The following is a 13798-nucleotide window of genomic DNA, read 5'->3' as shown; positions in this document are numbered from 1 at the left end:
TCCAGCCATCCTGCAGTTTATTAACTCTGGGGATACCATCGGTTCTGAGGTACACCATTTAAATAAATTTATCATTGGAGTTCCCACTGTGGCTCAGCAGGTTAAGAACCTGACTAGTGTCCATGAGGATGCGGTTTCAATCCCTGGCCTTGCTCAGTGGGTTAAGGATCCAGTGTTGCTGCAAGTTGTTGTATAGGTCAAAGAATGTGGCTTGGATCCAGCATGGCTGTGGCTGAGGTATAGGCCGCAGCTGTAGCTCTGCTTCAACCCATGGCACAGGAACTTCCATATGCAGTAGGTGCAGCCCTAAAAAACGAATTTATCACTAAGAAAATGAAACATACTTAATTATAATTGCATGAGGTCATCGACTGAAGATGCATCCTCGTTTCAGAGAAGTTAAAATGTGGGGAAAAAAAAAGAGCATCTTAAAATTGATAAAATCTAGCATATAATTGTGTTATGATAGATTTTTCTAACACTTGGGGGCTGTTCATTGCCAGCTTTTCTCATGACTATTGCCATCGTCAGCTTGCAATGTTTTGTCCCTCCTTCTGGGTGCTATGAACTGTAGCAGTTGTGGTCGCACATAGTGCCCTCCCCCTGAAACTAGAGACGTGTATATATTTGGGGTGTGGTGGTTGGCACAAGAGAAGAGAGTGGTAGGACTTGCTAAGGAAAGGAGGTAATTGGAGGAGGATGGCCTATATCAGGTGACAGGAAGTTTAGGGAACATCTAGAAGTATCTTTTTTAAAAACCCCTTTATGGTATAGAAATATTTCCATCCTCACTGGTCTCTCATGATATTTCCATTTTTTTTTTGCCATCTTTTTTTTATTTCTTCCTTGGATCATACATTCTGCTATGTCTTAACATTCATTGATTCCCTCCCATGTCTAATCTGCAATGAATGCCATCAGTGTATTTTTCATTTCAGATGTTGTATCTTTCACCTCTAAAAGTTCTATTTGGGTCTTGATTTCTTCCATTTCTCTCTTTATTATGTTTGTTTTACTGTATATTCTTGATCATCTGGAACCTACTTTTTTTTATCTTTTTGTCTTTCGAGGGCTGAACCTGCGGCATATAGAGGTTCCTAGGCTAGGGGTCGAACCGGCCTACATCAGAGCCATAGCAACGCCAGATTCAAGCTGCATCTGTGACCTACACCACAGCTTACAGCCACGCTGGATCCTTAACCCACTGAGCGAGGCCAGGGATTGAACCCGCAACGTCATCGTTCCTAGTCGAACTCATTTCCACAGCGCCATGCTGGGAACTACTGAAGTTTTAATAGCTGGTTTAGAAGCTTTCCTATTTCATCATCTCTATCACTTCTAGGTTTATTTCTATTGATTTGTTTTCCTCTTAGTTATGGATTACATTTTCTGCATGCCTGGCAATTCTGTTTGGAGTTCAGGACACTGGATTTTTATATTGTGATGGACTTTTGTTGTATTCCTTCAAAAATATTGGTCTTTGACCTGACATGCAGTTAAGTGAGTGGGAATCAATTTGACTCTTTTGCGTTTGGCTTTTCTGCTTCGTAAGGGTGAGTCAGAGCAGTCTTTAAGATAAATTAGCCCCACTACATGAGTCATTCTGTTCTGAAGACTCTAATCTCTGCCTGGTGTATGCCTCTGCCTGCATGGGCTCTGCACATTGTGTGGCCTCTGCTTTACATGGTTCTTTACTCAGTCTTGGGAGTTTCATCTAAACATATGCAGGTCAGTGTCAGCCCATGATTTGAAGACACTTCTCTGCAGATTTCTTAAGATCTCCCCCTCAAAACTTCTCTTCCAGATTCTGCCCCACAAATGAAGCTTCCTTAGTTTCCAAGAATTCTTTGCCTCAACTCACTGAGACTGCTGGGTTCTGCTTGCATGTCCTGTACCTGTGCTGTATCCTGGAAACTGCCTCCAAGGAATATTCCAGAGCTAGGGATGACCTCATTGGTTTCCCTTTTCTTAGGAATTTCAGCCCTTGGCTGCTGCTTGTCCAATCTGTGAAAAACTGTTGTGGCATATATTTTGCCTGTTTTCCTAATTGTTTATGGTGAGACAGCACTTTGTGTAGCAGTTAGTCTGTCAGAGCAGAAACAAAAATCCATTACACTTTTTCACCATTTTTGTGACCATTATTGGACATATTTACTTCCATAGGACCTTTAAGATAATTTTCTCCTTGTATGAAATCCCACTCCATAAAAAGCCTAAGTGACTCATGGAATTTTTATATTACTTTTGGAGAAGTCAAATTTGCATTGAAGGTAAAAAGCAATGGTAAGTTCACTGATGCAGGGGCATGAATAAAAGCAGTGGCTCAAAACTGCACCACTGTTGGGTTGTTCATTCCTGAGCACTCTCTCACACACACAAAAGCCAGCTTCAGTTAAAAAGTTCTTAATAAAGCAGTAAAAATGATTAATTTTACCAACTCTTGCCACATGAGTAGGCATCTTTTTAATATTCTGTGAGATGAAACAGGAAGTACACATAAAGCACTTCTTTGCATACTGAAATCTGATGGTCGGTTTTAGGAAGAGCAAGTGCAATGTTTAAACTGCAGGCTGAACTAGCTCTTTTTTTTTCATGGCGTACTACTTTTACTTAAGAGAATGACCAATAAATGGAATGTGGTTATTCAGATAAGGGTATTTGGGAGGTTTTTTTTTTTTTTTTTTTTTTTTTTTTTTTTGCAAATGAACAAAGGGAGCCTGTCACTGAATGCAAAGAACTGACAATATTTGTTGCTAGAGATAAAATGTGAGCTTTCAGTAAAAATTAGCATTTTACAATTAGTAAATTGTATCTGCCACCATGAGCTTAATGTCTTTCCTATAATTAAAAGGCTTTTCTAAGGAAATGGAGGAGGTGATATTAATCCATGTGATTTTAAAAATATGTAATATAGTGGGTCAATATTTGGAAGATCTGCATAAATTAGTGAACTAATATCTTCCAGACGACCAATGCATGATGTTACAAAATCCTGCAGAAGTAAAAGATCCATTTAAAGTTCAAGATAGAAGTTCCCGTCATGGCTCAGCAGAAATGAATTTGACTAGTATCCATGAGGATGCAGGTTTGATCCCTGACCTCGCTCGGTGGGTTAAGGATCTGGCGTTGCCATGAGCTGTGGTGTAGGTTGCAAACATGGCTTGGATCTGGCGTTGCTGTGGCTGTGGTGTAGCCCGGCAGCTACACCTCTGATTGGACCCCTAGCTTGGGAACCTCTATATGCTGTGGGTTTGGCCCTAAAAGGCAAAAAAATAAAAAATAAAAACAATCAAGTTCAAGATACACCAATGGATTTTTAATATAACAGAAGAGGAAAAGTTTATTGATATGGTTTCAGATTCCAGACTGCATCGAAGTTTTAGAAAATTACCATTTGTCATGTTTGGGTGAAGTGGCAAAGAGGAATGTCTACAATTATCTGACTAAGATATTCTTCTCTTTTCCCAAAACACAGCTGTGTGAGGTTAGGTTTTCTTCATAGGCTTCAAACAAGGTAACATTACAACAGATTGAATGCAGAAGCAGAAGTGCGAATTCAGATTTCTTTTTCTTTTTTTTTTTTTTTCTATTTCTTGGGCCGCTCCCGCGGCATATGGAGGTTCCCAGGCTAGGGGTCGAATCGGAGCTGCAGCCACTGGCCTACGCCAGAGCCACAGCAACGCGGGATCCGAGCCACGTACGCAACCTACACCACAGTTCACGGCAACACCAGATCGTCAACCCACTGAGCAAGGGCAGGGACCGAACCCGCAACCTCATGGTTCCTAGTCGGATTTGTTAACCACTGCGCCACGACGGGAACTCCTCCCGAATTCAGATTTCTTAGGCTAGACATTAAAGAAGTTTGCAACAATGTAAAAGAAACACCATTCTTCTCCTTAAATTTTTTTGGAAATATTTTTTTCCACAAAAACATATTATTTGTATTAAGATATAATGTGTTCGTCTTTGTTTTTTGTTTTTTTGTTTATTTGTTTTGTCTTTTTAGGGCCGCACCCATGGCATAATGAGGTGCCCAGGTTAGCAGCTGAATTGGAGTTACAGCCACCTGCCTACACCACAGCCACAGCAATGCCAGATCCAAGCCACATCTGCGACCTACACCACACCTCACAGCAACGCCAGATCCTTCACCCACTGAGAGGCCAGGGATTGAACTTGTGTCCTCCTGGATACTAATCAGATTCGTTTCCACTAAGCCATTATGGGAACTCCTGTCATTGTTATTTTGAAGTGAATTAATAATTTGAGATTTTTTTTCTGTTTTAATTTTTAGTATGATAAATATTGATAATCATAATCACATAAACAAAGACTTTCTGTAGTCCTCAAGAGTTTTTACAAATAGAAAGGGCTTCTGAGACCAGAAAGTCTGAGTTATCTGTTGTTTAAAGATTACATGGATCTCAGAGTTCTCATGTGGTGCAGTGGTTAGGGATCCGGTGTTGTCACTGCGGTGGCTTGGGTTGCTGCTGTGGCATAGGTTCCATAACCGGCCCAGGAACTTCTGCATGCTGCAGGTGTGGCCAAGGGGGGAAAAAGATTACATGGATCTTAGCAGTGAAAGCATCTGAATCTAGTGCCTTTTAAAATGGAAAATCCATGGAGTTCCCATTGTGGCTCAGTGGGTTAAGAATGCAACTAGTATCCATGAGGATGCGGGTTTGATTCCTGGGCTCGATCGGTGGGTTAAGGATCTGGCATTGCTGCAAGCTGTTGTGTAGGTCACAGATGTGGATTGAATCTAGGGTTGCTGTGACTGTGGCATAGACCAGCAGCTGCAGCTCCAATTAGACCCCTAGCCTGGGAACTTCCATAGGCTGTGGGCGTGGCCCTAAAAAGAAAAAAAAAAAAAAAAAAGGAAAATCTACAATCACCTCTTCTTTCTCACTACTCTAATTGCTTATTTCAGTTTTCTACTTTTTGTTGAACAATTTCAGTAGCTTAGATTTTTGCTAGGAAATCATCCCTATAGTTTGGGTTTCAGATTTATTTCCATTGAGCTGCAGGTAGGATTTCTCCTCTTTCCTTTAACACTTTTTGTGTCCTTGTTTTTTTTTTTTTCTTCCTCATTCCTTATCTGATTTTTTTTCCTCCTCACTCTTTTAATTAATTTTTAAAGTTTAAAAATTATAATTCATTTTTCATTTATTTTAAAAAATTGAAGTATAATTGGTTTACAATATTATACCAGTTTCAACATAGTGATTCAATATTTTTAAAGATAATACTTGATTTAATATTATCATAAAACATTGGCCATATTCCCTGTGCTGTACAGTATATGCTTGTAGCTTTTTAAATTTTGTACCTATTAGTTTGTATCTCTTAATCCTCTTCCCCTTAAATGATTCCTCCCCCTTCCCTCTCCACACTGTAACCAAAGGTTTGTTCTCTATATCTGTGAGTCTGTTTCTATTTTGTAATATTCATTCATTTTCTTTTCCAGATTCCACCTGTAAATGAAAACATATACATACAAACGTGTATGTATATGTCTTTCTCTGACTTATTTCACTAAGCATAATATATGCTAGGTCCATCCATGTTGTTGCACATGGCACTGTACTCTTTTTTTTTTTTTTTTTTTTTTGCTGCGCTTGCGCATATGGAAGTTCCTGAATTAAGGGTCCAACTGGAGCTGGAGCTGCTGGCCTATGCCACAGTCAGGGCAACACCAGATCTGAGCCACATCTGTTACCTACACTGCAGCTTGCAACAACGGTGGATCCTTAACCCACTGAGCAAGGCCAGGGATCCAACCTGCATCCTCATGGATACTCATCGGGTTCTTAACCACTGAGCCACGGTGGGAACTCCCAGGTACTCACTCTTTATTTTATTCATTTTACATGCCCCACCAATAAAACAGTACAAAAGCTTTGGGACAAATAAAATAGAATAGCCAGTAATTCAAGAAAGTAGGAATGGGGACTGGGGTGGTAGATGGCCTGACCCCCTCATCTGATCACTGGGAAAGTTCAAGAGAAAAAGATCTAAGTGGAAATTGTCCACTGGTCTCTCAACCTGATCTTCTCAAGGCCATTGATATTTACAAACCTACCAGGATCCAAGCTCTGCTTCTCAGCTTTTAGCATCCTTAACTTCCATTTTACTTGTGGCACCAGATTAGTGTCAGGGTCTGGAGTAACTGGATCACCATAGTCACAAAAATGACTGATGTAAAAACTAGCAGGCCAGGAGTTCCTGCTGTGGTGCAGTGGGTTAAGAATCTGATTTCAGCGGCTCAGGTCATTGTGGAGGTGCAGTTTCCATCCCTGACCAGAGCACTGGGTTAAGGATCTGGCATTGCCACAGCTGTGGCGTAGGTTGCAGCTATAGCTTGGATTCAGTCCCTGGCCCTGGAACTGGAGTATACCTCAGGTGCAGCCATAAAATTAAAACACAAACAGAATTCTAGCAGGCCAATTTAAGAGTCTCCTAACAACTGAACCACGATACCTGTGTCTACCAGTCAAAACATTTCTCTTCTCTGCATGCATGTGTTTGTGGTTTCCTGGAGACAGCTCTTGGAGAATTATCTGTTAGGAAATGAGGAAGGCAGGATTTGGCAAAGGAAGAAGCTCAACCGCAAACAAGTTGCAACTAAGATTCCCTGTGGTCCTTGGGAAGCTCTGGAGCTAGAACAGCCCTTTAGAGTTGTCCTAAGTTGAGGCAATGGAGCTGGGCTTTGGAATCTCCAGTCAGTCAGTGGTTGTGGGCATCCCCCCTCCCCAAGAGGAAATGTAGCCTTGGCTGCGGCAGTTCTCTGCAGCCTGGGTCTGTACCCAGTGAAGGAGGCAGCTGCCAGGTGCCCCCATTTTCCAGCAGATGGGGGGCGAGTGCTTTGGCCCTGAAGAGAGTGTCTGTGCAGAATACCACAGCACTCACTACAAACACATTGACTGTAAAATGCATCCTGAATTCAGAAACATTTAAAGGTGAAAAAAAGTACCTTCCAAAGGTAGATGCCGTGGTGTTTTGGGAATGGAGATGGACGTGAGACTCCAGGAAGAACCGGAGTAGAGAGCTGGAAATCCAGAGGCTTTGGGGATTAATCTCTATTCCCTGTCATTCCTGATGCTTCCTGCAAATCTGTTTTACTCTTTTTCTTTTTATGGCTGCACTTGCAGCATAGGGAGGTTCCCAGGCCAGGAGTTGAATTGGAGCTGCAGGTGTCAGCCTACATCACAGCCACAGCCACACTGGATCTGAGCTGCATCTGTGACCTATGCCGAAGCTTGCGGCAATGCTGGATCCTTAACCCACTGAATGAGGCCAGGAATTGAATCTGCATCCCCACAGAGACATCGTCAGATTCATAACCCGCTGAACCACAATGGGAGCTCCTACTCTTTTTCTTGAGACTCCAGTTTTCTTTGGTGAACATTTTAGCAAAGCCCACATAGGAGGTGGATGATGGCCATGCTGTGCTGCTAAATGTTTAAAAACTGGCTCTCTGGAGGAAAAGAAGAATGCACATATATTCACATAATCTTTACTGATATAAAAGATACAGAGGACAATTTATAGGCAATAATGTATGATACTCTTTATTGTAAATTCCATGTAGCTGATTGATTCTCACAGAATGCTTTAATTGATTTTCACGGAACTCTGCGTCTCTAGTCAACCTGTGGTTATAACTGATGAATGCGTCCGATTCTGACATGAATACTGGTTGATATTTTTGCTGAAATTAATGAATGCAACAAAAGTGAAACAATAAAGATCCACATCAGAACTTCACTTGGTTAATGATGTGAGAGGCTTTTTTAAAAAATTAAAGTATCGTTGATTTACAATGTTGTGCCAATTTCTGCTGTACAGCAAAGTGACCTAGTCATACACACACACACACACACACACACACACACACACACACGCACATGCACACGCACATGCACTCCCTTTCTCATATTATCTTCTATCATGTTCTATCCCAGGAGACTGGATCTAATTCCCTGTGCTGTCCAGTAGGACCTCATTGCTTATCCATGCTAAATGTAACAATTTGCATCTATTCACCCCAAACTCCCCGTCCATCTCACTCCTTCTCCCCTCCCCGTCGGCAACCACAAGTCTGTGCTATATGCAGAGACTTCTTTATGAATCACGTAATAGTTTTCAAATCCTGGACGAATATCTCCTTAAGTCTTGGTCCTGTTTACTATGTAATAGCTACAGACAGGATACTTCAACTTTCATTTGTGTCAGTGGTTCTCAGCTAGAGAGAGACCATGCCCCTCAGGGCAGTGTCCAGAGACATTTTTGGTTGTCATAACTAAAGAAGAGGTGTTACCAATATTTTTCTTCCCAAAAAGAGTTATCTGGCTCAAGATTGATAACTGTTCTCTGTATTGCTTACATTTTTCCCATAACTTTTTTTTTTTTTTTTTTTTTGGCTTCATCCTCAGCATGTGGAAGTTCCCAGGCCAGGGATCCACCCCGAGCCACAGGTGTAACCAGAGCCACAGCAGTGACAATGCTGGATCCTTAACCTGCTGGGCCACCAGGGAACTCCTTCCCATTACTTTTTAAAGCTTAGACAATCAACAAAGCAGTAAAGCCAAGATTTGTAGTATTTGCCAATTTCTGTGTGCAAATACTCCCGTTATGGCTGATTTGAGGCTACAAACAGGAGATCCTCAAGTGCAGAGTTGGGGAAAAACCTGCAACGGGTTATATAATATTTTAAACCTCAAAGATGCGGCAGTCATAACTAACTCCAAGAGCATAAATCATGGTAAAATGCAGTAATATAATTAGTAAGTAATAGGAGCTGTGTATTTATCACTGTTGTTTATAGCATGTAATTTTTAATTTTTATTTTAAAAATTTAAAAATTAATTTACACTGTTGTGCCAATCAACTTATGCTATACAGCAAAGTGACCCAGTCATACATATATATATATACATTAGTTTTCTCATATAATCCTCCATCATGTTCTATCCTAAGAAATTGTATACAGTTCCCTGTGCTATACAGCAGGACCCCATTGCCTATCCATTCTAAATGTAATAGTTTGCATCTACCAGTCCCAAACTCCAGGTCTATATCGCTCTCTTCCCCTCCTCTTTGCAACCACAAGTCTGTTGTCCATGTCTGTGAATCTGTTTCTGTTCCATAGATAGGTTCACTTGTGCCATATTTTAGATTCCACATGTAAGTGATAACATATGGTATTTGCTTTTCTCTTTCTTAGTTGCCTCACTTAGTATGTTACATCCATGTTGCTGCTAATGGCATTACTACATTCTTTTTCATGGCTGAGCAGTATTTCATTATATATATGTTCCACATCTTCTTAATCCATTCATCTGTCATGGACATTAAGTTGTTTCAATGTCTTGGCTATGGTGAATAGTGTTGCTACAAATATAGGGGTGCATGTATCTTTTTGAATTGTAGTTTTGTCCAGATATATGCTCAGGAGTGGGAGTGTTGGATTATGTAGTGTTAGTTAGTTTTCTGGGGCACCTCCATACGGTTTTCCATAGTGGTTGTACCAATTTACATTCTGAGCAACAGCATTAGAGGGTTCCCTTTTCTCCACACCCTCTCCAGCATTTGTTATTTGTAGACTTATTAATGATGGCCATTCTGACCAGTGTGAAGTGGTACCTCATTGTAGTTTTGATTTGCATTTCTCTCATAAGTGATGTTGAGCATTTTTTCATGTGCCTGCTAGCCATCCATTTGTCTTCTTTGGAGAAATGTCTATTTAGGTCGTCTGCCCGTGTTTCTTTTGTTGTTGTTGAGTTGTATGAGTTGTTTGTACATTTTGGAGATTAAGTCCTTGTCAGTTGCATCACTTCCAAAAATTTTCTCCCATTCTGTAGGTTGTCTTTTCATTTTTTTTTTTTTTATGGTTTCCTTTGCCGTGCAAAAGCTTATGAGTTTGATTAGGTCTAATTTGTTTATTTTTGTTTTTATTTCTATTGACTTGGGAGACTGACCTAAGAAAACATTTATATGGTTTATGTCAGAGAGTATTTTGCCCATGAGAAAAGATAAAATTGTCACAATATATAGATGACATGATACTATACATAGAAAACCCTAAGTACTCTACACAAAAACTACTTGAACTGATCCATGAATTCAGCAAAGTAGCAGAGTACAAGATTAACATTGAGAAATTGGTTGCATTTCTGAATACTAACAATGAAATATTAGAAAAGGAATACAAAAATTTTAAATTTTAAAATTGAACCCCCAAAAATTAAATACCTAGGAATAAAGCTGACCAAGGAGCTGAAAAATTTATACATTGATGACTATAAGACATTAATCAAGAAAATTAAAGAGGATTCAAAGAAATGGAAAGATATCCCATGCTCCTGGATTGGAAGAATTAATATTGCTGAAATGGCCTATCTAAAGCAATCTATAGATTGAATGTGATTCCTATCAAATTACCCATGACATTCTTCACAGAAGTAGAGCAAATAATCCAAAAATTTGTATGGAACCATAAAAGACCCAGAATTGCCAAAGCAATCCTCAGGAGAAAAAAAAAAAAAAAAAAAAAAAAAAAAAACAAGCAGGAGGCATAACTCTTCCAGACTTCAGATAAAATTATAAAGCTACAGAAATCAAGACAGTGTGATACTGGTACCAAAACTGACACAGATCAATGAAACAGAATAGAGAGCCCAGAAATAAACCAGACACCATAGTCAATTAATCTTTGATAAAGGAAGTAAGAATATAAAATGGGAAAAAGACAGTCTCTTCAAAAGGGGTGCTGGGAAAACTGAACAGCCGCATGTAAATCAATAAAACTAGAACACACCCTCACACCATGCAAAAAGTAAACTCAAAATGGCTTAAAGATTTTTAAAATTTATATATATATTTATTTGTTTGTTTATTTATTTATTTATTTTTAATGATCATAACAATCTAATTTCACAGGATTTCCATCCCACAGCCCAAGCACATCCCCCCACCCCCCAAACTGTCTCCTCTGGAGACCATAAGTTTTTTGATGTCTGTGAGTCAGCATCTGTTCTGCAAAGAAGTTCAGTCTGTCCTTTTTTCAGATTCCACATGTCAGTGAAAGCATTTGATGTTGGTGTCTCATTGTATGGCTGACTTCACTTAGCATGATAATTTCTAGGTCCACCTATATTGCTAAAAATGCCAGTATTTCATTCTTTTTAATGGCTGAGTAATATTCCATTGTGTATATGTACCAACTCTTCTTGATCCACTCCTCTGTCGATGGACATTTAGGTTGTTTCCATGTCTTGGCTATTGCAATAGTGCTGCAATGAACATCGGAGTACATGTGTCTTTGCAAGTTGTGGTTTTCTCTGGGTAGATGCCCAGGAGTGGGATTCCTGGATCAAATGGTAGTTCTATTTTTAGTTTTCTGAGGAATCTCCATACTGCTTTCCACAGTGGTTGCACCAATTTACATTCCCACCAACAGTGTACTAGGGTTCCTTTTTCTCCACACCCTCTCCAGCACTTATTGTTTGTAGACTTTTGGATGATGGCCATTCTGGCTGGTGCAAGGTGGTACCTCACAGTGGTTTTGATTTGCATTTCTCTAATAATGAGTGATGTTGAACATCTTTTCATGTGTTTTTTGGCCATCTGTATGTCTTCTTTGGAGAACTGTCTGTTTAGATATTCTGCCCATTTTTTGATGGGGTATTATTATTATTATTATTATTTTTTGGTATGGAGCTGCAGAAGGTGTTTATAAATTTTGGAGATTAATCCCTTATCAATTGATTCATTCGCAAAGATTTTCTCCCATTCTGTGTGTTGTCTTTTCGTTTTGTTTAAGATTTCCTTTGCTGTGCAGAAACTTTTAAGGTTGATGAGGTCCCATTTGTTTATTTTTGTTTTTATTGTCAATGCTCTAAGAGCTGGATCTGAGAAGATGTTGCTGTCATTTATGTTGGAGAGTGATTGGCCTATGTTTTCCTCTAAGAGTTTGATAGTGTCTGGTCTTATACCTAGGTCTCGAATCCATTTTGAGTTTATTTTTGTGTATGGTGTTAGGGAGTGTTCTAATTTCATTCTTTTCCATGTGGCTGTCTAGTTTTCCCAGCACCACCTATTGAACAAGCTGTCCTTTCTCCATTGTATATTCTTGCCTCCTTTGTCATAGGTGAGTTGGCTGTAGGTGTGTGGGTTTAATTCTGGGCTTTCTATGCTGTTCCACTGATCTATATTTCTGTCTTTGTGCCAGTACCATATGGTTTTGAAGATTGCTGCTTTGTAGTATAATCTGAAGTCCAGGAGCCTGATTCCTCCAGCTCCATTTTGCTTTTTCAGGATATCTTTGGCTATCCTGGGTCTTTTGTGCTTCCAAACAAACTGTGAAATATTTTGTTCGAGTTCTGTGAAAAATGTCCTTGGTAATTTGATAGGGATTGCATTAAATCTGTATATTGCCTTAGGTAGTATAGTCATTTTGATAATATTAACTTTTCTAATCCAAGCGCATGGTATGTCTTTCCATCTGTTTGTGATCTTTGATTTCTTTCATCAGTGTCTTATAGTTTTCAGAGTACAGGTTTTTTGTCTCTTTAGGTAGGTTTATTCCTAGGTATTTTATTCTTTTGGATGTGATGGTAAATGGGATTGCTTCCCTAATTTCTTTTTCTGCTCTTTCATTGTTAGTGTATAGAAATGCAGTCGATTTCTGTGTATTAATTTGGTATCCTGTGACTCTGCCAAATTCATGGATGAGCTCTAACAGTTTTCTGGTAGAGTCTTTAGGATTCTCTAGGTATAGTATCATGTCATCTGCAAATAGTGATAGTTTTACTTCTTTCTTTCCAATTTGGATTCCTTTTATTTCTTTTACTTCTCTGGTTGCTGTGGCTAGGACTTCCAAAACTGTGTTGAAGAGTAGTGGCGAGAGTGGACATCCTTGTCTTGTTCCTGATCTCAGTGGGAATTCTTTCAGCTTTTCACCTTTATCATGTTGAGGTAGGTTCCCACTATGAAAATGGCTTAAAGATTTAAACGTAAGACAAGACACCATAATGTATTTAATTATAAATAAACATTTAACTTTTAACCATGGCTATGCTTAACTGCTGACTCACGAAATTCTTAAAAATTGAGCAGTGGGCTCTTGCAGATCAGAATGGACTGGCTGGCTCCAGCAGGCCACTGAAATGGCACCCCTCTCCAATTCACACTTCCTTCACTTGCAAAGACTGACTCTCTTCCAATGTCAGTTTTCAAGGGAACAGGCTCTGATTGGCCCAGATTAGGTCAGGTACTAGCCCACCCTGTGACCACACAAAGCAGGTCTGTGAATGTGGCTGGATCCAAAGGGAGACTGCCCCTTCTATTAGGAAATATCCAGAAGTACCTCAGAGAGGGGGCAGGCGCCCTGAGACGCTGACTGGCTTCCTCCCCTGTCCTGTTTACCAGGACTTCCTGCAATTTCTGACCCATTGCCCCCGCCCACTCCGCTAGAGAGTCTAAAATAGTATATTAGACCGTGGTTCTCACGGGGTGGTCCCTGGATCAGCAGCAGCTGCCTCACTTGGGAACTTGCTCAAACAGTAGGTTCTTGGGCTATATTGCAAACTTTTTGAATGAGACATTCTGGGGATGAGGACCCACAGTCTGGGTTTCAAAAAGTCCTCTGGATCCGGCACTGCTGTGAACTGTGGTGTAGGCTGGCAGCTGCAGCTCTGATTTGACCCCTGGCTGTCTGGGGAACTTCCATATGCCAGTGGTGTGGCCCTAAAAAAAGCAAAAACAAACAAACAAACAAACAAAACCCAAAAGT

The sequence above is a fragment of the Sus scrofa genome, chromosome 10 (assembly GCF_000003025.6).
Source record: "Sus scrofa isolate TJ Tabasco breed Duroc chromosome 10, Sscrofa11.1, whole genome shotgun sequence".
NCBI classification, from domain to species: Eukaryota; Metazoa; Chordata; class Mammalia; order Artiodactyla; family Suidae; genus Sus; species Sus scrofa.
Note: the sequence above shows the minus strand (reverse complement) of the source record.